Here is a 25679-nt window from a genome sequence, read left to right as displayed (position 1 = left end):
TAGGGCAGTGTGATTGCGATTTTGTCGTCTGTGGACCTATTGGAGTGGGTCTAGGGTACCAGGTAGGGTGGAGGTCATATGATCCCTGACTAGTCTCTCAAAGCACTTCATGATGACGGAAGTGAGTGCTACGGGGCGATAGTCATTTAGTTCAGTTACCTTCGCTTTCTTGGTAACAGGAACAATGGTGGCCCTCTTGAAGCATGTGGGAACAGCAGACTGGGATAAGGATTGATTGAATAGCACAATAACTGTTCGCCGGGAGCTTCATGAAATGGGTTTCCATGGCTGAGTTGCCGCACACAAGCCTAAGATCACCATGCGCAATGCCAAGCGTCGGCTGGAGTGGTGTAAAGCTCGCCGCCATTGGACTCACCGACACACATTCTCTGGATGAATCGCGCTTCACTATCTGGCAGTCCAGTGGATGAATCTGGGTTTGGCGGATGCCAGGAGAACGCTGCACGAATGCATTGTGCAAACTAGAGTTTCTGGAGGAGGAATAATGGTCTGGGGCTGTTTTTCATGGTTTTGGCCCCTTAGTTCCAGTGAATGTATATCTTAATGCTACAGCATACGATGACATTCTAGACGATTTGTGGCAACAGTTTTGGGACAGAACTTTCCTGTTTCATAATGACAATTCCCCCGTGCACAAAGCAATGTCCGTACAGAAATGGTTTGTTAATCGTTGTGGAAGAACTTGACTGGCCTGTACAGAGCCCTGACCTCAACCCCAGGCCTAATTGCCCAACATCAGTGCCCAACCTCAATAATGCTCTTGTGGCTGAATGGAAGCAAATCCCCGCAGCAATATTCCAACATCTAGTGGATTTTGGAACAAGTTGTTCTAAGAGCATGTGTCCACATACAATTTGGTCATTTCATGTACAGTCGTGACCAAAAGTTTTAAGAATGACACAAATATAAATTTTCACAAAGTTTGCTGCTTCAGTGTCTTTAGATATTTTTGTCAGATGTTACTATGGAATAGTGAAGTATAATTACAAGCATTTCATAAGTGTCAAAGGCTTTTATTAACAATAACATGAAGTTGATGCAACGAGTCAATATTTGCAGTGTTGACCCTTCTTTTTCAAAACCTCTTCAATCCCCCCTGGCATGCTGTCAATTAACTTCTGGGCCACATCCTGACTGATGGCAGCCCATTCTTGCATAATCAATGCTTGGAGTTTGTCAGAATTTGTGGGTTTTTGTTTGTCCATCCACCTCTTGAGGATTGACCACAACTTCTCAATGGGATTAAGGTCTGGGAAGTTTCCTGGCCATGGACCGAAAATATCGATGTTTTCTTCCCAGAGCCACTTAGTTATCACTTTTGCCTTATGGCAAGGTGCTCCGTCATGCTGGAAAAGGCATTGTTCGTCACCAAACTGCTCCTGGATGGTTGGGAGAAGTTGCTCTCGGAGGATGTGTTGGTACTATTGATGGCTGTGATCTTAGGCAAAGTTGTGAGTGAGCCCACTCCCTTTGCTGAGAAGCAACCCCACACATGAATGGTCTCAGGATGCTTTACTGTTGGCATAACACAGGACTGATGGTAGCGCTCACCTTGTCTTCTCCGGACAAGCTTTTTTCCGGATTCCCCAAACAATCAGAAAGGGGATTCATCAGAGAAAATGACTTTACCCCAGTCCTCAGCAGTCCAATTCTGGTACCTTTTGCAGAATATCAGTCTGTCCCTGATGTTTTTCCTGAAGAGAAGTGGCTTCTTTGCTGCCTTTCTTGACACCAGGCCATCCTCCAAAAGTCTTTGCCTCACTGTGCGTGCAGATGCACTTACACCTGCCTGCTGCCATTCCTGAGCAAGCTCTGTACTGGTGGTGCCCTGATCCCGCAGCTGAATCAACTTTAGGAGACGGTCCTGGCGCTTGCTGGACTTTCTTGGGCGGCCTGAAGCCTTCTTCACAGCAATTTAACTGCTCTCCTTGAAGGTCTTGATGATCCGATAAATGGTTGATTTAGGTGCAAAGTTATTATGGCACCTGGATGTTCACATGTTCCAAAGGGCATTTCTGGTTATAATCAATTGTTTTGCTAACTTAGTCTGTGTATTAGTCTGTGTATTAGTCTGTGTAGACATTCTACATCCTCATCTTTCCAACTGCCTTTTGACGCAGGGTCATGTGATACGCTAGATGCTCAGGGATGGAGAGCGCTATGACACTTCAGTAAAACAAAAAATGGAGGTGTGGACTTTCTTTTATTCAAAGCACGTTTTCATTGCTTGTTAGTACATGTGTGTCCTAACTGTTCATTATTTCTTCAACAGCAGTCGACAAGGTTGTTCTGGCTCTGAGGACTATAGCCTAATGCGCTAATGTTGTGGCAAATGGACAATGCGCCAATCCTCTCCAACCTGGCCTGGTATTATATGATACAGAATATTTTCTTAGTTTATAGGCCAATCAACACTGGTCAACCCCTGAACCCCGGGGTCAACCCTAGTGTGTGTGTGTGTGTGTGTGTGTGTGTGTGTGAGGGGTTAGGATTGAGTGTGTTGGGGTTGAGTGTATGTGTGAGGGGTTGGGGTTGAGTGTATGTGTGAGGGGTTGAGTGTATGTGTGAGGGGTTGGGGTTGACTGTATGTGTGAGGGGTTGGGGTTGAGTATGTGTGAAGGGTTGGGGTTGACTGTGTGTGAGGGGTTCGGGTTGAGTGTGTGTGTGTGTGTGTGAGGGGTTGACTGTGTGAGGGGTTGGGGTTGACTGTGTGAGGGGTTGGGGTTGAGTGTGTGTGTGTGCGAGGGGTTGGGGTTGAGTGTGTGTGTGCGAGGGGTTGGGGTTGACTGTGTGCGAGGGGTTGGGGTTGAGTGTGTGCGAGGGGTTGGGGTTGAGTGTGTGTGAGGGGTTGACTGTGTGAGGGGTTGGGGTTGACTGTGTGAGGGGTTGGGTTTGAGTGTGTGTGTGTGCGAGGGGTTGGGGTTGAGTGTGTGCGAGGGGTTGGGGTTGACTGTGTGCGAGGGGTTGGGGTTGAGTGTGTGCGAGGGGTTGGGGTTGAGTGTGTGTGTGCGAGGGGTTGGGGTTGAGTGTGTGTGTGCGAGGGGTTGGGGTTGAGTGTGTGGGTGTGTGTGCGAGGGGTTGGGGTTGAGTGGGTTGAGGTTGAGTGTGTGTGTGTGTGTGTGAGGGGTTGGGGTTGAGTGTGTGAGGTGGTGGGGGGGTTTGAGGGGGTGTGTATTTGAGTAGCTTTGATGTGGCTGAAAGAAGGAATGGGCAGGGTATCCCCCTGTTTGCACTCTTAACACACAATCTCCCTCTCCATATCTCTCTCCATCCCCCTATCCCTTTCTCCCCTCCCTCCATTCACGTGCACAATGAGCGCTCGCCCGAGTGGAACGCCTGTTGACCGTTCCGACAGAGAGACTCGTTGGGAAAAATGTGAATTCAAGTTTTCCTCTCCTTCTCAAGAGGATGGAGGGAGAAGCCTGGAGAGATGAGGATGGAGAAGCCTGGAGAGATGGGGATGGAGAGGCCTGGAGAGATAGGGATGGAGAGGCCTGGAGAGATAGGGATGGAGAGGCCTGGAGAGATAGGGATGGAGAGCGGGATGGAGAGGCCTGGAGAGCGGGATGGAGAGGGATAGAGTTGCCTAGGGAGAGGGATAGAGTTGCCTAGAGAGAGGGATAGAGTTGCCTGGAGAGAGGGCTAGAATGGCCTGGAGAGAGGGCTAGAGTGGCCTGGAGAGAGGGCTAGAGTGGCCTGGAGAGAGGGCTAGAGTGGCCTGGAGAGAGGGCTAGAGTGGCCTGGAGAGGGGGATAGAGAGGGAGAGTACTGACCGAGCAGGCTATGGGCAGAGACTAGGGCTAATACGCTCTCACTAGGGCTAATGCGCTCTCGCTAGGGCTAATGCGCTCTCGCTAGGGCTAATGCGCTCTCGCTAGGGCTAATGCGCTCTCGCTAGGGCTAATGCGCTCTCGCTAGGGCTAATACGCTCTCACGAGGGCTAATACGCTCTCACGAGGGCTAATACGCTCTCACGAGGGCTAATACGCTCTCACTAGGGCTAATGCGCTCTCACTAGGGCTAATGCGCTCTCACTAGGGCTAATGCGCTCTCACTAGGGCTAATGCGCTCTCACTAGGGCTAATGCGCTCTCACTAGGGCTAATGCGCTCTCACTAGGGCTAATACACTCTCACTAGGGCTAATGCACTCTCACTAGGGCTAATACACTCTCTCAAACACTCTCACTAGGGCTAATATGCTCTTACTAGGGCGAATATGCTCTTACTAGGGCTAATACGCTCTCACTAGGGCTAATAAGCTCTCACTAGGGCTAATACACTCTCTCAAACACTCTCACTAGTGCTAATACGCTCTCACTAGTGCTAATACGCTCTCACTAGTGCTAATACGCTCTCACTAGGGCTAATACGCTCTCACTGGGGCTAATAGGCTCTCACTGGGGCTAATAGGCTCTCACTGGGGCTAATAGGCTCTCACTGGGGCTAATAGGCTCTCACTCTGGCTAATAGGCTCCCACTAGGGCTATTGCGCTCCCACTAGGGCTATTGCGCTCCCACTAGGGCTATTGCGCTCCCACTAGGGCTATTGCGCTCCCACTAGGGCTATTGCGCTCCCACTAGGGCTATTGCGCTCCCACTAGGGCTATTGCGCTCCCACTAGTGCTATTGCGCTCCCACTAGGGCTAATACACTCTCACTAGGGCTAATACACTCTCTCAAACACTCTCACTAGGGCTAACATGCTCTCACTAGGGCTAATATGCTCTTACTAGGGCTAATACGCTCTCACTAGGGCTAATAAGCTCTCACTAGGGCTAATAAGCTCTCACTAGGGCTAATACACTCTCTCAAACACTCTCAGTAGTGCTAATACGCTCTCACTAGTGCTAATACGCTCTCACTGGGGCTAATAGGCTCTCACTGGGGCTAATAGGCTCTCACTCTGGCTAATAAGCTCTCACTCGGGCTAATAGGCTCTCAGTAGTGCTAATGCGCTCCCACTAGGGCTAATGCGCTCCCACTAGGGCTAATGCGCTCCCACTAGGGCTAATGCGCTCTCACTAGGGCTAATGCGCTCTCAGTAATGCATTCTCTCAAACACTCACAAGGGATAATACACTCTCACTAGTTCTAATACTCTCACATTAGGGCTAATTTGCTCTCACACACTCACTAGGGCTAATACACTCTCACTCGGGCTAATAGGCTCTCACTCAGGCTAATAGGCTCTCACTCGGGCTAATAGGCTCTCACTAGGGCTAATACACTCTCACTAGGGCTAATACACTCTCACTAGGGCTAATACACTCTCTCAAACACTCTCACTAGGGCTAACATGCTCTCACTAGGGCTAACATGCTCTCACTAGGGCTAATATGCTCTCACTAGGGCTAATACGCTCTCACTAGGGCTAATAAGCTCTCACTAGGGCTAATACACTCTCTCAAACACTCTCACTAGTGCTAATACGCTCTCACTAGTGCTAATACGCTCTCACTGGGGCTAATAGGCTCTCACTCTGGCTAATAGGCTCTCACTCGGGCTAATAGGCTCTCACTCGAGCTAATGGGCTCTCACTAGGGCTATTGCGCTCCCACTAGGGCTATTGCGCTCCCACTAGGGCTAATACACTCTCACTAGGGCTAATACACTCTCACTAGGGCTAACATGCTCTCACTAGGGCTAATATGCTCTTACTAGGGCTAATACGCTCTCACGGGGGTAATATTTTATTTTTTATTTTTTTATTTCACCTTTATTTAACCAGGTAGGCTAGTTGAGAACAAGTTCTCATTTGCAACTGCGACCTGGCCAAGATAAAGCATAGCAGTGTGAGCAGACAACAAAGAGTTACACATGGAGTAAACAATTAACAAGTCAATAACACAGTAGAAACCAAAGGGGGAGTCTATATACAATGTGTGCAAAAGGCATGAGGAGGTAAGCAAATAATTACAATTTTGCAGATTAACACTGGAGTGATGAATGATCAGATGGTCATGTACAGGTAGAGATATTGGTGTGCAAAAGAGCAGAAAAGTAAATAAATAAAAACAGTATGGGGATGAGGTAGGTGAAAAAGGGTGGGCTATTTACCAATAGACTATGTACAGCTGCAGCGATCGGTTAGCTGCTCAGATAGCTGATGTTTGAAGTTGGTGAGGGAGATAAAAGTCTCCAACTTCAGCGATTTTTGCAATTCGTTCCAGTCACAGGCAGCAGAGTACTGGAACGAAAGGCGGCCAAATGAGGTGTTGGCTTTAGGGATGATCAGTGAGATACACCTGCTGGAGCGCGTGCTACGGATGGGTGTTGCCATCGTGACCAGTGAGCTGAGATAAGGCGGAGCTTTACCTAGCATGGACTTGTAGATGACCTGGAGCCAGTGGGTCTGGCGACGAATATGTAGCGAGGGCCAGCCGACTAGAGCATACAAGTCGCAGTGGTGGGTGGTATAAGGTGCTTTAGTGACAAAACGGATGGCACTGTGATAGACTGCATCCAGTTTGCTGAGTAGAGTGTTGGAAGCCATTTTGTAGATGACATCGCCGAAGTCGAGGATCGGTAGGATAGTCAGTTTTACTAGGGTAAGCTTGGCGGCGTGAGTGAAGGAGGCTTTGTTGCGGAATAGAAAGCCGACTCTTGATTTGATTTTCGATTGGAGATGTTTGATATGAGTCTGGAAGGAGAGTTTGCAGTATAGCCAGACACCTAGGTACTTATAGACGTCCACATATTCTAGGTCGGAACCATCCAGGGTGGTGATGCTAGTCGGGCATGCGGGTGCAGGCAGCGACCGGTTGAAAAGCATGCATTTGGTTTTACTAGCGTTTAAGAGCAGTTGGAGGCCACGGAAGGAGTGTTGTATGGCATTGAAGCTTGTTTGGAGGTTAGATAGCACAGTGTCCAAAGACGGGCCGAAAGTATATAGAATGGTGTCGTCTGCGTAGAGGTGGATCAGGGAATCGCCCGCAGCAAGAGCAACATCATTGATATACACAGAGAAAAGAGTCGGCCCGAGAATTGAACCCTGTGGCACCCCCATAGAGACTGCCAGAGGACCAGACAGCATGCCCTCCGATTTGACGCACTGAACTCTGTCTGCAAAGTAATTGGTGAACCAGGCAAGGCAGTCATCCGAAAAACCGAGGCTCCTGAGTCTGCCGATAAGAATATGGTGATTGACAGAGTCGAAAGCCTTGGCAAGGTCGATGAAGACGGCTGCACAGTACTGTCTTTTATCGATGGCGGTTATGATATCGTTGAGTACCTTGAGTGTGGCTGAGGTGCACCCATGACCGGCTCGGAAACCAGATTGCACAGCGGAGAAGGTGCGGTGGGATTCGAGATGGTCAGTGACCTGTTTGTTGACTTGGCTTTCGAAGACCTTAGATAGGCAGGGCAGGATGGATATAGGTCTGTAACAGTTTGGGTCCAGGGTGTCTCCCCCTTTGAAGAGGGGGATGACTGCGGCAGCTTTCCAATCCTTGTGGATCTCAGACGATATGAAAGAGAGGTTGAACAGGCTGGTAATAGGGGTTGCGACAATGGTGGCAGATAGTTTCAGAAATAGAGGGTCCAGATTGTCAAGCCCAGCTGATTTGTACGGGTCCAGGTTTTGCAGCTCTTTCAGAACATCTGCTATCTGGATTTGGTTAAAGGAGAACCTGGAGAGGCTTGGGCGAGGAGCTGCGGGGGGGGGCGGAGCTGTTGGCCGAGGTTGAAGTAGTCAGGCGGAAGGATGGCCAGCCGTTGAGAAATGCTTATTGAAGTTTTCGATAATCATGGATTTATCAGTGGTGACCGTGTTACCTAGCCTCAGTGCAGTGGGCAGCTGGGAGGAGGTGCTCTTGTTCTCCATGGACTTCACGGTGTCCCATAACTTTTTGGAGTTGGAGCTACAGGATGCAAACTTCTGCCTGAAGAAGCTGGCCTTAGCTTTCCTGACTGACTGCGTGTATTGGTTCCGGACTTCCCTGAACAGTTGCATATCACGGGGACTATTCGATGCTATTGCAGTCCGCCACAGGATGTTTTTGTGCTGGTCGAGGGCAGTCAGGTCTGGGGTGAACCAAGGGCTGTATCTGTTCTTAGTTCTGCATTTTTTGAACGGAGCATGCTTATCTAAAATGGTGAGGAAGTTACTTTTAAAGAATGACCAGGCATCCTCAACTGACGGGATGAGGTCAATGTCCTTCCAGGATACCCGGGCCAGGTCGATTAGAAAGGCCTGCTCACAGACGTGTTTTAGGGAGCGTTTGACAGTGATGAGGGGTGGTCGTTTGACTGCGGGTCCGTAGCGGATACAGGCAATGAGGCAGTGATCGCTGAGATCCTGGTTGAAGACAGCGGAGGTGTATTTGGAGGGCCAGTTGGTCAGGATGACGTCTATGAGGGTGCCCTTGTTTACAGAGTTAGGGTTGTACCTGGTGGGTTCCTTGATGATTTGTGTGAGATTGAGGGCATCTAGCTTAGATTGTAGGACTGGCGGGGTGTTAAGCATATCCCAGTTTAGGTCACCTAACAGAACAAACTCTGAAGCTAGATGGGGGGCGATCAATTCACAAATGGTGTCCAGGGCACAGCTGGGAGCTGAGGGGGGTCGGTAGCAGGCGGCAACCGTGAGAGACTTATTTCTGGAGAGAGTAATTTTCAAAATTAGTAGTTCGAACTGTTTGGGTATGGACCTGGAAAGTATGACATTACTTTGCAGGCTATCTCTGCAGTAAACTGCAACTCCTCCCCCTTTGGCAGTTCTATCTTGATGGAAGATGTTATAGTTGGGTATGGAAATCTCTGAATTTTTGGTGGCCTTCCTGAGCCAGGATTCAGACACAGCAAGGACATCAGGGTTAGCAGAGTGTGCTAAAGCAGTGAGTAAAACAAACTTAGGGAGGAGGCTTCTGATGTTGACATGCATGAAACCAAGGCTTTTTCGATCACAGAAGTCAACAAATGAGGGTGCCTGGGGACATGCAGGGCCTGGGTTTACCTCCACATCACCCGCGGAACAGAGAAGGAGTAGTATGAGGGTGCGGCTAAAGGCTATCAAAACTGGTCGCCTAGAGCGTTGGGGACAGAGAATAAGAGGAGCAGGTTTCTGGGCATGGTAGAATATATTCAGGGCATAATGCGCAGACAGGGGTATGGTGGGGTGCGGGTACAGCGGAGGTAAGCCCAGGCACTGGGTGATGATGAGAGAGGTTGTATCTCTGGACATGCTGGTAGTAATGGGTGAGGTCACCGCATGTGTGGGAGGTGGGACAAAGGAGTTATCAGGGGTATGAAGAGTGGAACTAGGGGCTCCATTGTGAACTAAAACAATGATAACTAACCTGAACAACAGTATACAAGGCATATTGACATTTGAGAGAGACATACAGCGAGGCATACAGTAATCACAGGTGTTGAATTGGGAAAGCTAGCTAAAACAGTAGGTGAGACAACAGCTAATCAGCTAGCACAACAACAGCAGGTAAAATGGCGTAGACTAGGCAACGGGGCCAACAGATAAAACAAACAAGCAGAATGGAGTACCGTGATTAATGGACAGTCCAGCGTGCATCAGCTATGTAGCCAAGAGATCAGTGTCCAGGGGGCAGGGGTGGATGGGGCAGGGAAGCTGGACTGGTGAGTGTTATCCAGGTTTAAAAAAACTAACAATGTCTAAATAGCTTGTAGCTAGTTAGCTGGTTAGCTTCTGGAGGTTCTTGAGTGTGTTCTAAAAATAAATAAAAAATAATAGCGATTCTGTATCACATTGGGTGAGGCAGGTTTCCGGAAGGTATAAACAAATTAAAAGTCAAAAGAGATAGAAAGTAAATATGGGTCCGGTGAGCGTTTGGGACGCGGCGATTCAGGCGGTTAGCAGGCCTGTGCTAACAAGCTAACAGTTTGTAGGCCCGGGCTAGACAAGGTAGCAGTTAGCGGACCGGAGCTGGACAAGCTAGCAGTTAGCAGGCCGAATTAGCAAGCAGGGAGATAGCGAGGGCTAGAGAGTTAGCCTTTGGGGGACGTCGCGATGGGGTGAGTCTGTTTATTCCTCTTCATGCGATGACATCGGTAGACCGGTCGTGGGCCCGGGTATTGTAGCTCAGGTGTATGCTACGGTGGTAGCACAGGTGCTACGGCCGGGCTAGCTTCAAGCTAAGTGGGTGGAAACGCTAGCCAGGAGTAATCCGGGGTAGCGGTTTAGCTAGATATCTAGTTGCTGAAAAATCCAGCTGAAAGATGTTCCGTTTGCGGTGGGAATCCGGGGATGAATCCGGGGATGAAAAATAAATAGGTCCGTTGTGCTCTGGTTAAAGTCGCGTTGTACGAACAGGCGAGAGCTTTCCGAACTACAGGTTAGCTGATGACCGGTTAGCTGAAGACCGCTAGCATACCCGCTGGTTAGCTGGCTAGCTTCAGTTGAGGGGTCCCGAAGTAAATATAAATACTTTAGGAAAAATAGCTACATTGGGTGAGTCGGGTTGCAGGAGAGTATTTGGAAGCTTAGGGTTTAGCAAAATGTTTTCAAAGAGATATGTGGAGAAAATATGTAAAAAACGAAAAAGAAACGATATATACAGGGACACGACAGGACAGGACGACCTACTGCTACGCCATCTTGGGTACTAAGCTCTCACTAGGGCTAATACACTCTCTCAAACACTCTCACTAGTGCTAATACGCTCTCACTAGTGCTAATACGCTCTCACTGGGGCTAATAGGCTCTCACTCTGGCTAATAGGCTCTCACTCGGGCTAATAGGCTCTCAGTAGTGTTAATGCGCTCTCAGTAATGCTAATGCGCTCCCACTAGGGCTAATGCACTCTCACTAGGGCTAATGCGCTCTCAGTAGTGCTAATGCGCTCTCAGTAATGCATTCTCTCAAACACTCACAAGGGATAATACACTCTCACTAGTTCTAATACTCTCACATTAGGGCTAATTTGCTCTCACACACTCACTAGGGCTAATACACTCTCACTCGGGCTAATACGCTCTCACTCGGCTAATAGGCTCTCACTCGGGCTAATAGGCTCTCACTCGGGCTAATAGGTTCTCACTCGGGCTAATTGGCTCTCACTCGGGCTAATTCGCTCTCACTAGGGCTAATATATTCACACAGGCTCTGTGAGGTCATAGGTTGGCCATGATTTGGTGTTGCATCTCTATCACACACAGCCCAAATAAAGTTAGTCAGTTTTCCAGCACTTATTACTCAAAACCAGAAACTGGTTCCATGACCTGATGAGTATCACAACCTGCTGTATAATCAGATATTCTTCCTCTCCTCCTCCTCCTCCTCTCTCTATTGTTCCTTTCTCTCTGTCCATGTTTACCTTTTCGATACCATTACCAACCCTTTTTAGCCGAACCCTCTTCTTCACATACCCCTGCCTACCGGTGTGTGCGTGCGTGCGTGTATTTGTGTCTGAGGATATGTGTTTGTAGAAGTGCTTGCCGGGGCGAGAGAGAGCCCTCTTTGGGTCATTGCCCCCCCCCACCCCTCCCACAGCTGAACTGATACAGTAACAAAAGAAAATAACCCCTCCTTACCAGCAGTGCTGTCCTGTCACACGGTCCGGCACAAAACAGAAGCCTCCACCTCTCCCACAGGGCTAGTGGACAGGGATCTCATAGGTTCTGAGTATCATCACCACAAACTTCTGTCTCCCTATCTCTGAAGACACACAACACAGGATACCATTTTACCATAAAGACTCACTGAGACAAGTCCTCAGTGCTAGCAACCATAATAAACACAACCATATCATCATCCTCTGAAGAAGCTATCAGGTTAGCCTGGTCCCAGATCTCTATCTGAAGAAGCTATCAGGTTAGCCTGGTCCCAGATCTCTATCTGAAGAAGCTATCAGGTTAGCCTGGTCCCACATCTCTATCTGAAGAAGCTATCAGGTTAGCCTGGTCCCAGATCTCTATCTGAAGAAGCTATCAGGTTAGCCTGGTCCAATATATCTATGTTAGGAAGTGATCAGGTTAGCCTGGTCCAATATATCTATGTTAGGAAGCGATCAGGTTAGCCTGGTCCCAGATCTCTATCTGAAGAAGCTATCAGGTTAGCCTGGTCCAATATATCTATGTTAGGAAGCGATCAGGTTAGCCTGGTCCCAGATCTCTATCTGAAGAAGCGATCAGGTTAGCCTGGCCCCAGATCTATATCTGCAGTAGCTAACTCCTCTGACTACTATTGTCATGCTGTAAAGCAAAACTGATCTGGGACCAGGCTAGCTGTGAGAGAACCTCAGTATGGAGTACACCACAAAACAACATGGGCCAGATGTTGGCTGTCTGTAGCGTGTCTGTGTCACAGCCCTTGTTCATGGTGGGGTGTGTGGTGGGGGTGGGACGGGGACGGGGGGTGTGGGATGGAGGGTCTGGTGCGTCAATGGGGTGGCGGAGGGTGTAGACTGAGTGACGGTACCTGGAATGTCGCTGGGGTCACAGTGAACGCCGTTGCCATGGGAGTAGTGTGTCTTTTGACGCGTTGTTGACTGCCGGGTCGGTCCGCTCCACTGAAGGAGTTCACACAGCGCCGGAAACGTCCCCTAGCACCCTCGCCAGTATGGGGACACTGGGGGGGGGGGGTAAGGGGGATGGAGTCTACCCTGTCCAGTTCCCATGGGTACTCCCCACCCCTGTGTGGCCAACCTGTGGCCTGGAGGGTTGTGGGAGATTTAGAGATGGTAATTCCAATAACATTTACAATAGACAAATGTCAATAAGATGAGATGTAACAAAATGGAATTGTTGAGGCAAGACTAGCAGTAGATCAGTCTGAGCAGTGGAGGGAGGAGGGAGGAGGGAGCACCTTAGACACAGTCACAGCCAGGGAGGTCGCTGGTCCTCAGCCAGGGAGGTCGCTGGTCCTCAGCCAGGGAGGTCGCTGGTCCTCAGCCAGGGAGGTCGCTGGTCCTCAGCCAGGGAGGTCGCTGGTCATATCACAATTAGCTGATATGGCTGGAGTCCATTGTCAGATGGCACACACACCCTTGTTGTTTTACTAAATGTGTGTTTTGTGTTTTCCAGCGTGGTGAAGGTTCTGCTGGAGTCTGGGGCTGATCCTAACGCAGGAGACGACTTCAACAACGTCTATGACACGTCCAGAGAGAAGGGCATTCACTCACTGGAAGGTAACTATGACATCATTCATCCATCCTCCTAACCCCCCAACTCCGAGACAAACTGGAGCATCCTCCTAACCCCCCAACTAAGAGACAAACTGGAGCATCCTCCTAACCCCCCAACTAAGAGACAAACTGGAGCATCCTCCTAACCCCCCAACTAAGAGACAAACTGGAGCATCCTCCTAACCCCCCAACTAAGAGACAAACTGGAGTGTATCTTACACACGTGATGATGTTGCAGACAGACAGACACACCCACACTGGGCCCTGGTCGTTAGTTTGTTAGATAGACAGACAGACCCACACTGGGCCCTGGTCGTTAGTTTGTTAGATAGACAGACAGACTCACACTGGGCCCTGGACGTTAGTTTGTTAGACAGACAGACAGACTCACACTGGGCCCTGTTCGTTAGTTTGTTAGATAGACAGACCCACACTGGGCCCTGGTCATTAGTTTGTTAGATAGACAGACCCACACTGGGCCCTGGTCGTTAGTTTGTTAGACAGACCCACACTGGGCCCTGGTCGTTAGTTTGTTAGATAGACAGACACACCCACACTGGGCCCTGGTCGTTAATTTGTTAGATAGACAGACACACCCACACTGGGCCCTGGTCGTTAATTTGTTAGATAGACAGACACACCCACACTGGGCCCTGGTCGTTAATTTGTTAGGTAGACAGACACACCCACACTGGGCCCTGGTCGTTAGTTTGTTAGACAAACAGACCCACACTGGGCCCTGGTCGTTAGTTTGTTAGACAGACAGACCCACAGTGGGCCCTGGTCGTGAGTTTGTTAGACAGACCCACACTGGTCCCTGGTAATTAGTTTGTTAGACAGACCCACAGTGGGCCCTGGTCATTAGTTTGTTAGACAGACAGACCCACAGTGGGCCCTGATCGTTAGTTTGTTAGACAGACTGACCCACACTGGGCCCTGGTCGCTAGTTTGTTAGATAGATAGACAGACAGACCCACACTGGGCCCTGGTCGTTAGTTTGTTAGACAGACAGATACACCCACAGTGGGCCCTGGTCGTTAGTTTGTTAGACACACAGACCCACAGTGGGCCCTGGTCGTTAGTTTGTTAGATAGATAGACAGACACACCCACACTGGGCCCTGGTCGTTAGTTTGTTAGATAGATAGACAGACACACCCACACTGGGCCCTGGTCGTTAGTTTGTTAGATAGATAGACAGACACACCCACACTGGGCCCTGGTCGTTAGTTTGTTAGATAGATAGACAGACACACCCACACTGGGCCCTGGTCGTTAGTTTGTTAGATAGATAGACAGACACACCCACACTGGGCCCTGGTCGTTAGTTTGTTAGATAGAGAGATACACCCACACTGGGCCCTGGTCGCTAGTTTGTTAGACAGACAGACCCACAGTGGGCCCTGGTCGTTAGTTTGTTAGACAGACAGACCCACAGTGGGCCCTGGTCGTTAGTTTGTTAGACAGACACACCCACACTGGGCCCTGGCCGTTAGTTTGTTAGACAAACAGACACACACTGGGCCCTGGTCGTTAGTTTGTTAGACAGACAGACCCACAGTGGGCCCTGGTCGTGAGTTTGTTAGACAGACCCACACTGGTCCCTGGTAATTAGTTTGTTAGACAGACCCACAGTGGGCCCTGGTCATTAGTTTGTTAGACAGACAGACCCACAGTGGGCCCTGATCGTTAGTTTGTTAGACAGACAGACCCACAGTGGGCCCTGATCGTTAGTTTGTTAGACAGACAGACCCACACTGGGCCCTGGTCGTTAGTTTGTTAGACAGACTGACCCACACTGGGCCCTAGTCGCTAGTTTGTTAGATAGATAGACAGACAGACCCACACTGGGCCCTGGTCGTTAGTTTGTTAGACAGACAGATACACCCACACTGGGCCCTGGTCGTTAGTTTGTTAGACACACAGACCCACAGTGGGCCCTGGTCGTTAGTTTGTTAGACAGACAGACCCACAGTGGGCCCTGGTCGTTAGTTTGTTAGATAGATAGACAGACACACCCACACTGGGCCGTGGTCGTTAGTTTTTTTAGATAGATAGACAGACACACCCACACTGGGCCCTGGTCGTTAGTTTGTTAGATAGATAGACAGACACACCCACACTGGGCCCTGGTCGTTAGTTTGTTAGATAGAGAGATACACCCACACTGGGTCCTGGTCGCTAGTTTGTTAGACAGACAGACCCACACTGGGCCCTGGTCGTTAGTTTGTTAGACAGACAGACCCACACTGGGCCCTGGTCGTTAGTTTGTTAGACAGACAGATAGACCCACACTGGGCCCTGGTCGTTAGTTTGTTAGACAGACAGACCCACACTGAGCCCTGGTCGTTAGTTTGTTAGATAGATAGACAGACAGACCCACACTGGGCCCTGGTCATTAGTTTGTTAGATAGACAGATAGACCCACACTGGGCCCTGGTCGTTAGTTTGTTAGATAGAGAGAAACACCCACAGCGGGCCCTGGTCGTTAGTTTGTTAGAGAGATACACCCACAGTGGGCCCTGGTCGTTAGTTTGTTAGATAGATAGACAGACAGACCCACAGTGGGCCCTGGTCGTTAGTTTGTTAGATAGACAGACAGACCCACACTGGGCCCTGGTCGTTAGTTTGTTAGATAGACAGACAGACCCACACTGGGCCCTGGTCGTTAGTTTGTTAGACAGACAGATACACCCACACTGGGCCCTGGTCGTTAGTTTGTTAGACAGACAGATACACCCACACTGGGCCCTGGTCATTAGTTTGTTAGATAGTTATACAGACAGACCCACAGTGGGCCCTTGTCGTTAGTTTGTTAGATATATAAACAGACAGACCCACACTGGGCCCTGGTCGTTAGTTTGTTATACAGACAGACCCACAGCGGGCCCTGGTCGTTAGTTTGTTAGATAGATAGACAGACAGACCCACACTGGGCCCTGGTCGTTAGTTTGTTAGATAGACAGACCCACAGTGGGCCCTGGTTGTTCGTTTGTTAGACAGACAGACCCACAGTGGGCCCTGGTCGTTAGTTTGTTATACAGACAGACCCACAGTGGGCCCTGGTCGTTAGTTTGTTAGATAGATAGACAGACAGACCCACACTGGGCCCTGGTCGTTAGTTTGTTAGATAGACAGACCCACAGTGGGCCCTGGTTGTTAGTTTGTTAGACAGACAGACCCACAGTGGGCCCTGGTCGTTAGTTTGTTAGACAGATACACCCACTGTTGGCCCTGGTCGTTAGTTTGTTAGACAGACAGATACACCCACAATGGGCCCTGGTCGTTAGTTTGTTAGACACACAGACCCACAGTGGGCCCTGGTCGTTAGTTTGTTAGATAGATAGACAGACAGACTCACACTGGGCCCTGGTCGTTTGTTAGATAGATAGACAGACAGACCCACAGTGGGCCCTGGTCGTTAGTTTGTTAGACACACAGACCCACAGTGGGCCCTGGTCGTTAGTTTGTTAGACAGACAGACCCACAGTGGGCCCTGGTCATTAGTTTGTTAGATAGATAGACAGACACACCCACACTGGGCCCTGGTCATTAGTTTGTTAGATAGATAGACAGACACACCCACACTGGGCCCTAGTCGTTATTTTGTTAGACAAACAGACCCACAGTGGGCCCTGGTCGTTAGTTTGTTAGACACACAGACCCACAGTGGGCCCTGGTCGTTAGTTTGTTAGACAGACAGACCCACAGTGGGCCCTGATCGTTAGTTTGTTAGACAGACAGACCCACAGTGGGCCCTGATCGTTAGTTTGAAAGACAGACAGACCCACACTGGGCCCTGGTCGTTAGTTTGTTAGACAGACAGACCCACACTGGGCCCTGGTCGTTAGTTTGTTAGATAGACAGACCCACAGTGGGCCCTGGTTGTTCGTTTGTTAGACAGACAGACCCACAGTGGGCCCTGGTCGTTAGTTTGTTATACAGACAGACCCACAGTGGGCCCTGGTCGTTAGTTTGTTAGATAGATAGACAGACAGACCCACACTGGGCCCTGGTCGTTAGTTTGTTAGATAGACAGACCCACAGTGGGCCCTGGTTGTTAGTTTGTTAGACAGACAGACCCACAGTGGGCCCTGGTCGTTAGTTTGTTAGACAGATACACCCACTGTTGGCCCTGGTCGTTAGTTTGTTAGACAGACAGATACACCCACAATGGGCCCTGGTCGTTAGTTTGTTAGACACACAGACCCACAGTGGGCCCTGGTCGTTAGTTTGTTAGATAGACAGACAGACTCACACTGGGCCCTGGTCGTTTGTTAGATAGATAGACAGACAGACCCACAGTGGGCCCTGGTCGTTAGTTTGTTAGACACACAGACCCACAGTGGGCCCTGGTCGTTAGTTTGTTAGACAGACAGACCCACAGTGGGCCCTGGTCATTAGTTTGTTAGATAGATAGACAGACACACCCACACTGGGCCCTGGTCATTAGTTTGTTAGATAGATAGACAGACACACCCACACTGGGCCCTAGTCGTTATTTTGTTAGACAAACAGACCCACAGTGGGCCCTGGTCGTTAGTTTGTTAGACACACAGACCCACAGTGGGCCCTGGTCGTTAGTTTGTTAGACAGACAGACCCACAGTGGGCCCTGATCGTTAGTTTGAAAGACAGACAGACCCACACTGGGCCCTGGTCGTTAGTTTGTTAGACAGACAGACCCACACTGGGCCCTGGTCGCTAGTTTGTTAGACAGACAGACCCACACTGGGCCCTGGTCGTTAGTTTGTTAGACAGACAGATACACCCACACTGGGCCCTGGTCGTTAGTTTGTTAGACACACAGACCCACAGTGGGCCCTGGTCGTTAGTTTGTTAGACAGACAGACCCACAGTGGGCCCTGGTCATTAGTTTGTTAGATAGATAGACAGACACACCCACACTGGGCCCTGGTCGTTAGTTTGTTAGATAGATAGACAGACACACCCACACTGGGCCCTGGTCGTTAGTTTGTTAGATAGATAGACAGACACACCCACACTGGGCCCTGGTCGTTAGTTTGTTAGATAGATAGACAGACACACCCACACTGGGCCCTGGTCGTTAGTTTGTTAGATAGATAGACAGACACACCCACACTGGGCCCTGGTCGTTAGTTTGTTAGATAGATAGACAGACACACCCACACTGGGCCCTGGTCGTTAGTTTGTTAGATAGATAGACAGACACACCCACACTGGGCCCTGGTCGTTAGTTTGTTAGACAGACAGACCCACAGTGGGCCTTGGTCGTTAGTTTGTTAGACAGACAGACCCACACTGGGCCCTGGTCGTTAGTTTGTTAGACAGACAGACCCACAGTGGGCCCTGGTCGTTAGTTGTTAGACAGACAGACCCACAGTGGGCCCTGGTCGTTAGTTTGTTAGACAGACAGACCCACACTGGGCCCTGGTCGTTAGTTTGTTAGATAGAGAGAAACACCCACACTGGGCCCTGGTCGTTAGTTTGTTAGATAGACAGACACACCCACACTGGGCCCTGGTCGCTAGTTTGTTAGACAGACAGATACACCCACACTGGGCCCTGGTCGTGAGTTTGTTAGACAGACAGATAAACCCACAGTGGGCCCTGGTCGTTAGTTTGTTAGACAGACAGACCCACAGTGGGCCCTGGTCGTTAGTTTGTTAGACAGACCCACAGTGAGCCCTGGTCGTTAGTTTGTTAGACAGACAGACCCACAGTGAGCCCTGGTCGTTAGTTTGTTAGACAAACAGACCCACAGTGGGCCCTGGTCGTTAGTTTGTTAGACAGACAGACCCACAGTGAGCCCTGGTCGTTAGTTTGTTAGACAGACAGACCCACAGTGAGCCCTGGTCGTTAGTTTGTTAGACAGATAGACCCACACTGGGCCCTGGTCGTTAGTTTGTTAGACAGACAGACCCACACTGGGCCCTGGTCGTTAGTTTGTTAGACAGACAGACCCACAGTGGGCCCTGGTCGTTAGTTTGTTAGACAGACAGACCCACAGTGGGCCCTGGTCGTTAGTTTGTTAGACAGACAGACCCACACTGGGCCCTGGTCGTTAGTTTGTTAGATAGAGAGAAACACCCACACTGGGCCCTGGTCGTTAGTTTGTTAGATAGAGAGATACACCCACACTGGGCCCTGGTCGCTAGTTTGTTAGACAGACAGATAAACCCACAGTGGGCCCTGGTCGTTAGTTTGTTAGACAGACAGACCCACACTGGGCCCTGGTCGTTAGTTTGTTAGACAGACAGACCCACACTGGGCCCTGGTCGTTAGTTTGTTAGACAGACAGACCCACACTGGGCCCTGGTCGTTAGTTTATTAGACAGATAGACCCACACTGAGCCCTGGTCGTTAGTTTGTTAGACAGACAGACCCACAGTGAGCCCTGGTTGTTAGTTTGTTAGACAGACAGACCCACAGTGGGCCCTGGTCGTTAGTTTGTTAGACAGACAGACCCACACTGGGCCCTGGTCGTTAGTTTGTTAGACAGACAGACCCACAGTGGGCCCTGGTCGTTAGTTTGTTAGACAGACAGACCCACAGTGGGCCCTGGTCGTTAGTTTGTTAGACAGACAGACCCACACTGGGCCCTGGTCGTTAGTTTGTTAGACAGACAGACCCACACTGGGCCCTGTTCGTTAGTTTGTTAGACAGACAGACCCACACTGGGCCCTGGTCGTTAGTTTGTTAGACAGATAGACCCACACTGAGCCCTGGTCGTTAGTTTGTTAGACAGATAGACCCACACTGAGCCCTGGTCGTTAGTTTGTTAGACAGACAGACCCACAGTGGGCCCTGGTCGTTAGTTTGTTAGACAGACAGACCCACACTGGGCCCTGGTCGTTAGTTTGTTAGACAGACAGACCCACAGTGGGCCCTGGTCGTTAGTTTGTTAGACAGACAGACCCACAGTGGGCCCTGGTCGTTAGTTTGTTAGACAGACAGACCCACACTGGGCCCTGGTCGTTAGTTTGTTAGACAGACAGACCCACACTGGGCCCTGGTCGTTAGTTTGTTAGACAGACAGACCCACACTGGGCCCTGGTCGTTAGTTTGTTAGACAGATAGACCCACACTGAGCCCTGGTCGTTAGTTTGTTAGACAGATAGACCCACACTGAGCCCTGGTCGTTAGTTTGTTAGACAGACAGACCCACAGTGGGCCCTGGTCGTTAGTTTGTTCGACAGACAGACCCACACTGGGCCCTGGTCGTTAGTTTGTTAGACAGACAGACCCACAGTGGGCCCTGGTCGTTAGTTTGTTAGACAGATAGACCCACACTGAGCCCTGGTCGTTAGTTTGTTAGACAGACAGACCCACAGTGGGCCCTGGTCGTTAGTTTGTTAGACAGACAGACCCACACTGGGCCCTGGTCGTTAGTTTGTTAGACAGACAGACCCACAGTGGGCCCTGGTCGTTAGTTTGTTAGACAGACAGACCCACACTGGGCCCTGGTCGTTAGTTTGTTAGACAGACAGACCCACACTGGGCCCTGGTCGTTAGTTTGTTAGACAGATAGACCCACACTGAGCCCTGGTCGTTAGTTTGTTAGACAGATAGACCCACACTGAGCCCTGGTCGTTAGTTTGTTAGACAGACAGACCCACAGTGGGCCCTGGTCGTTAGTTTGTTAGACAGACAGACCCACACTGGGCCCTGGTCGTTAGTTTGTTAGACAGACAGACCCACACTGAGCCCTGGTCGTTAGTTTGTTAGACAGACAGACCCACACTGAGCCCTGGTCGTTAGTTTGTTAGACAGATAGACCCACACTGAGCCCTGGTCGTTAGTTTGTTAGACAGATAGACCCACACTGGGCCCTGGTCGTTAGTTTGTTAGACAGACAGACCCACACTGAGCCCTGGTCGTTAGTTTGTTAGACAGACAGACCCACACTGAGCCCTGGTCGTTAGTTTGTTAGACAGACAGACCCACACTGGGCCCTGGTCGTTAGTTTGTTAGACAGACAGACCCACACTGAGCCCTGGTCGTTAGTTTGTTAGACAGACAGACCCACACTGGGCCCTGGTCGTTAGTTTGTAGACAGACAGACCCACACTGAGCCCTGGTCGTTAGTTTGTTAGACAGACAGACCCACACTGAGCCCTGGTCGTTAGTTTGTTAGACAGATAGACCCACACTGAGCCCTGGTCGTTAGTTTGTTAGACATACAGACCCACACTGGGCCCTGGTCGTTAGTTTGTTAGACAGACAGACCCACACTGGGCCCTGGTCGTTAGTTTGTTAGACAGACAGACCCACACTGGGCCCTGGTCGTTAGTTTGTTAGACAGACAGACCCACACTGGGCCCTGGTCGTTAGTTTGTTAGACAGACAGACCCACACTGGGCCCTGGTCGTTAGTTTGTTAGACAGACAGACCCACACTGGGCCCTGGTCGTTAGTTTGTTAGACAGACAGACCCACACTGAGCCCTGGTCGTTAGTTTGTTAGACAGATAGACCCACACTGAGCCCTGGTCGTTAGTTTGTTAGACAGACAGACCCACACTGGGCCCTGGTCGTTAGTTTGTTAGACAGACAGACCCACACTGGGCCCTGGTCGTTAGTTTGTTAGACAGACAGACCCACACTGGGCCCTGGTCGTTAGTTTGTTAGACAGACAGACCCACACTGGGCCCTGGTCGTTAGTTTGTTAGACAGACAGACCCACACTGGGCCCTGGTCGTTAGTTTGTTAGACAGACAGACCCACACTGAGCCCTGGTCGTTAGTTTGTTAGACAGATAGACCCACACTGAGCCCTGGTCGTTAGTTTGTTAGACAGACAGACCCACACTGGGCCCTGGTCGTTAGTTTGTTAGACAGACAGACCCACACTGGGCCCTGGTCGTTAGTTTGTTAGACAGACAGACCCACACTGAGCCCTGGTCGTTAGTTTGTTAGACAGACAGACCCACACTGGGCCCTGGTCGTTAGTTTGTTAGACAGACAGACCCACACTGAGCCCTGGTCGTTAGTTTGTTATTACATAGATGAATTCTAACTGTAGACACAGACATTATGAGCTCCTCCCATATTTGCATATATGTAAGAGTTTCATTTGTTCCCCATATATTTATTTTATTTATTTTCTGTATTTATTTTCTGGTGGAGGCGTTGTTTTATTAGTTTTTTATGGAAAACACACACACACACACACACACACACACACACACACACACACACACACACAGACACACACACAGACACACACACACACAGACACACACACACACACACACACACACACACACACACACACAGACACACACACACACACACACACACAGACACACACACACACACACACACACACAGACACACACACACACACACACAGACACACACACACACACACACACAGACACACACACACACACACAGACACACACACACACACACAGACACACACACACACAGACACACACACACACACACAGACACACACACACACACACAGACACACACACACACACAGACACACACACACACAGACACACACACACAGACACACCCAGCCTCTGCTGCCTCTGCAGACATATTTATATGTGATATGTATATTGCACACATTTATATAGCTGTCAGCTTCGGGTCCACGCGGGGCGGCGTTGCGTGGGGAAGCATTTCCCAGACGCACGCTGATAGATGGGCTAGGCGGGCCTGCGCGACGCTTTATTGAGTTTGCTGTGATTATCCCTCTCAGACATCCATACACACACCGGCCAGCCTGTCAGGGAGGGAGAGAGAGGGGGGATTAGGTGATGGAGGGAGGGAGTGAAGAGACAAAGTTCCAGGGAAAGAGATGAAGGCAGACAATGAGAGGGAGAGAGTGAGTGTCGGGGAAAAGAGAGCCAGGGAGGATGACAAGTGGTGGTCGGAAGGAGAAAACTAAGTGCTGGGTAGAAAGAGAGAGAGAGGGAGGGAGGGGGAGAAGGGCTGAGTAGAGAGATGGAGGGAGAGAAAGATGGGATGGATAGAGAGAGAGAGAGGTAAAGAAGGGCTGGGTAGAGAGAGGTAAATAAGGGCTGCGTAGAGAGAGGGGGGTAGGGGGAGAGAGAGGTAAAGAAGGGCTGGGTAGAGAGAGGGGTAAGGGGAGAGAGAGAAGGGGGAGGGAGAGAGAGAGGGGTAGGGGGAGAGAGAGGTAAATAAGGGCTGCGTAGAGAGAGGGGTAGGGGGAGGGAGAGAGAGAAGGGGTAGGGGGAGAGAGAGAGGCAAAGAAGGGCTGGGTAGAGAGAGGGTAGGGGGGAGAGAGAGGGGTAGGGGGAGAGAGAGGGGTAGGGGGAGGGAGAGAGAGAGAGGGGTAGGGGGAGAGAGAGAGGTAAAGAAGGGCTGGGTAGAGAGAGAGGGGTAGGGGGAGAGAGGGGGAGGGGGAGGGAGAGAGAGAGAGGGGTAGGGGGAGAGAGAGAGGCAAAGAAGGGCTGGGTAGAGAGAGGGGTAGGGGGAGGGAGAGAGAGAGGGGTAGGGGGAGAGAGAGAGGTAAAGAAGGTCTGGGTAGAGAGAGAGGGGTAGGGGGGAGAGAGAGAGGGGTAGGGGGAGAGAGAGGTAAAGAAGGGCTGGGTAGAGAGAGAGGGGTAGGGGGAGAGAGAGAGAGAGGGGGTAGGGGGAGGGAGAGAGAGAGAGGGTAGGGGGAAGAGAGAGAGGTAAAGAAGGTCTGGGTAGAGAGAGAGGGGTAGGGGAGAGAGAGAGAGGGGGGTAGGGGGGGAGAGAGAGAGGGGTAGGGGGGGAGAGAGAGGAGGGGTAGGGGGGAGAGAGAGAGAGAGAGGGGTAGGGGGAGAGAGAGGTAAAGAAGGGCTGGGTAGAGAGAGAGGGGTAGGGGGAGAGAGAGAGAGAAGGGGTAGGGGGAGAGAGAGAGAGGGGTAGGGGGGGAGAGAGAGAAGAGGGCTGTTTGTAATAAAGAAGTGTGTATCATTACTATACACATTATCAGGGTCATTGCTTTTCTTTTTTAGTAGAACACACCATGGATATCTCTAATGTAGAATTTGTTTGATTCTCAGAATTTTACATGAATGGAGAAAGATAAAAATACAACTGATTTATTAATCTCTCTCCTTTCATTACTTCTTCCTCACCCTCTGTCTGTCTCTGTCTGTCTTTGTCCTGTCTGTCTGTCTGTCTGTCTGTCTGTCTGTCTGTCTGTCTGTCTGTCTGTCTGTCTGTCTGTCTGTCTGTCTGTCTGTCTGTCTGTCTGTCTGTCTGTCTGTCTCTGTCTCTCTCTGTCTGTTTGTCTCTGTCTGTCTCTGTCTCTGTCTGTCTCTGTCTCTCTCTGTCTCTGTCTGTCTCTCTGTCTGTCTCTCTGTCTGTCTCTCTGTCTGTCTGTCTATCTGTGTGTCTGTCTCTGTCTGTCTCTCTCTCTCTGTCTCTCTCTGACTCTCTCTGTCTCTCTCTGTCTGTCTGTCTCTGTCTGCCAGTGTTGGTTTCCAGGGAGGATGAATTTAGTAGCAGGCTAAGTTAGCAGGGCTGGTTTCCGTGGTTGCACAGCCCTACACTACGCAACGCTGGCCGACGACCCACTCGCTGTACGCATGCTGCTGGAGAAAGGTGAGTCATGCATACACACACTGACACGCGCCCGTGGACACGCATCCACACACACACGCACATCATGTCCTTGAGGTGTACTTCAAGTGACTGATTGGGATTCTGTCTCACACCTGTCTGTGACTCGGGTCCTCTGCCGAACACACTACCCCAGGGCAGAACATCTACCCCCTCCTGCGGTCCCTCTACACACCAGTGGGTTTTAAACAGGAAGCCCCAACCTCCCTCCAGACCTAATTGATCTCTGACCCTTGCACAGAACCTGTCCTGGGGCAACACCACAAGAAAATAGAGAGAAACTGTGAGATTAGACCCAACCAAATCATGAGAAAACAAAAAGACCATTACTTGACACATTGGAAAGAATTAACAAAAAAAAACGAGCAAACTAGAATGCTATCTGGCCCTAAACAGAGAGTACACAGTGGCAGAATACCTGACCACTGTGACTGACCCAAAATTAAGGAAAGCTTTGACTATGTATAGACTCAGTGAGCATAGCCTTGCTATTGAGAAAGGCCGCCGTAGGCAGACATGGCTCTCAAGAGAAGACACGCTATGTGCACACTGCCCACAAAATGAGGGTGGAAACTGAGCTGCACTTCCTAACCTCCTGCCAAATGTATGGCCATATTAGGGACACATATTTCCCTCAGATTACACAGATATATAAAGAATTCGAAAAAGATCAAATCCAATTTTGATAAACTCCCATATCTACTGGGTGAAATTCAACATTGTGCCATCACAGCAACGGCTCTGGGAAACAAATAACGTCAGCTAGGGAGCCAGACAGCTAACGTTAGCTAGCTAGCTAATAACACTAGCTTGAAATGAAACCATTTTCTGTCCAAATTAGAAAGGTGTAATATCTGAAAATGTAGCTAGCTATCTTACCTGTATACATTATTATGCATGATGGACGCATCTCCCTGTCAGGAATGCCATACCACAGTACAATTTAACTTTCTGACAAAAATTATAAACGTGTAATAGCTGAAAATGTAGCTAGCTAGGACTATCTTAG

The 25679-nt window shown here is 50.0% G+C and overlaps 1 pseudogene; it reads left to right on the top strand.

Annotated features, from left to right (window-relative positions):
* The window catches only part of LOC116353717 (caseinolytic peptidase B protein homolog), a 79352-nt pseudogene that overhangs the window by 18980 nt on the left and 34693 nt on the right, over positions 1 to 25679 (top strand).

This window comes from Oncorhynchus kisutch, linkage group LG15 (assembly GCF_002021735.2).
Source record: "Oncorhynchus kisutch isolate 150728-3 linkage group LG15, Okis_V2, whole genome shotgun sequence".
NCBI classification, from domain to species: domain Eukaryota; kingdom Metazoa; phylum Chordata; class Actinopteri; order Salmoniformes; family Salmonidae; genus Oncorhynchus; species Oncorhynchus kisutch.
The sequence above is the reverse complement of the archived record's forward strand: the minus strand, read 5'-3'. Positions and strand labels throughout refer to the sequence as shown.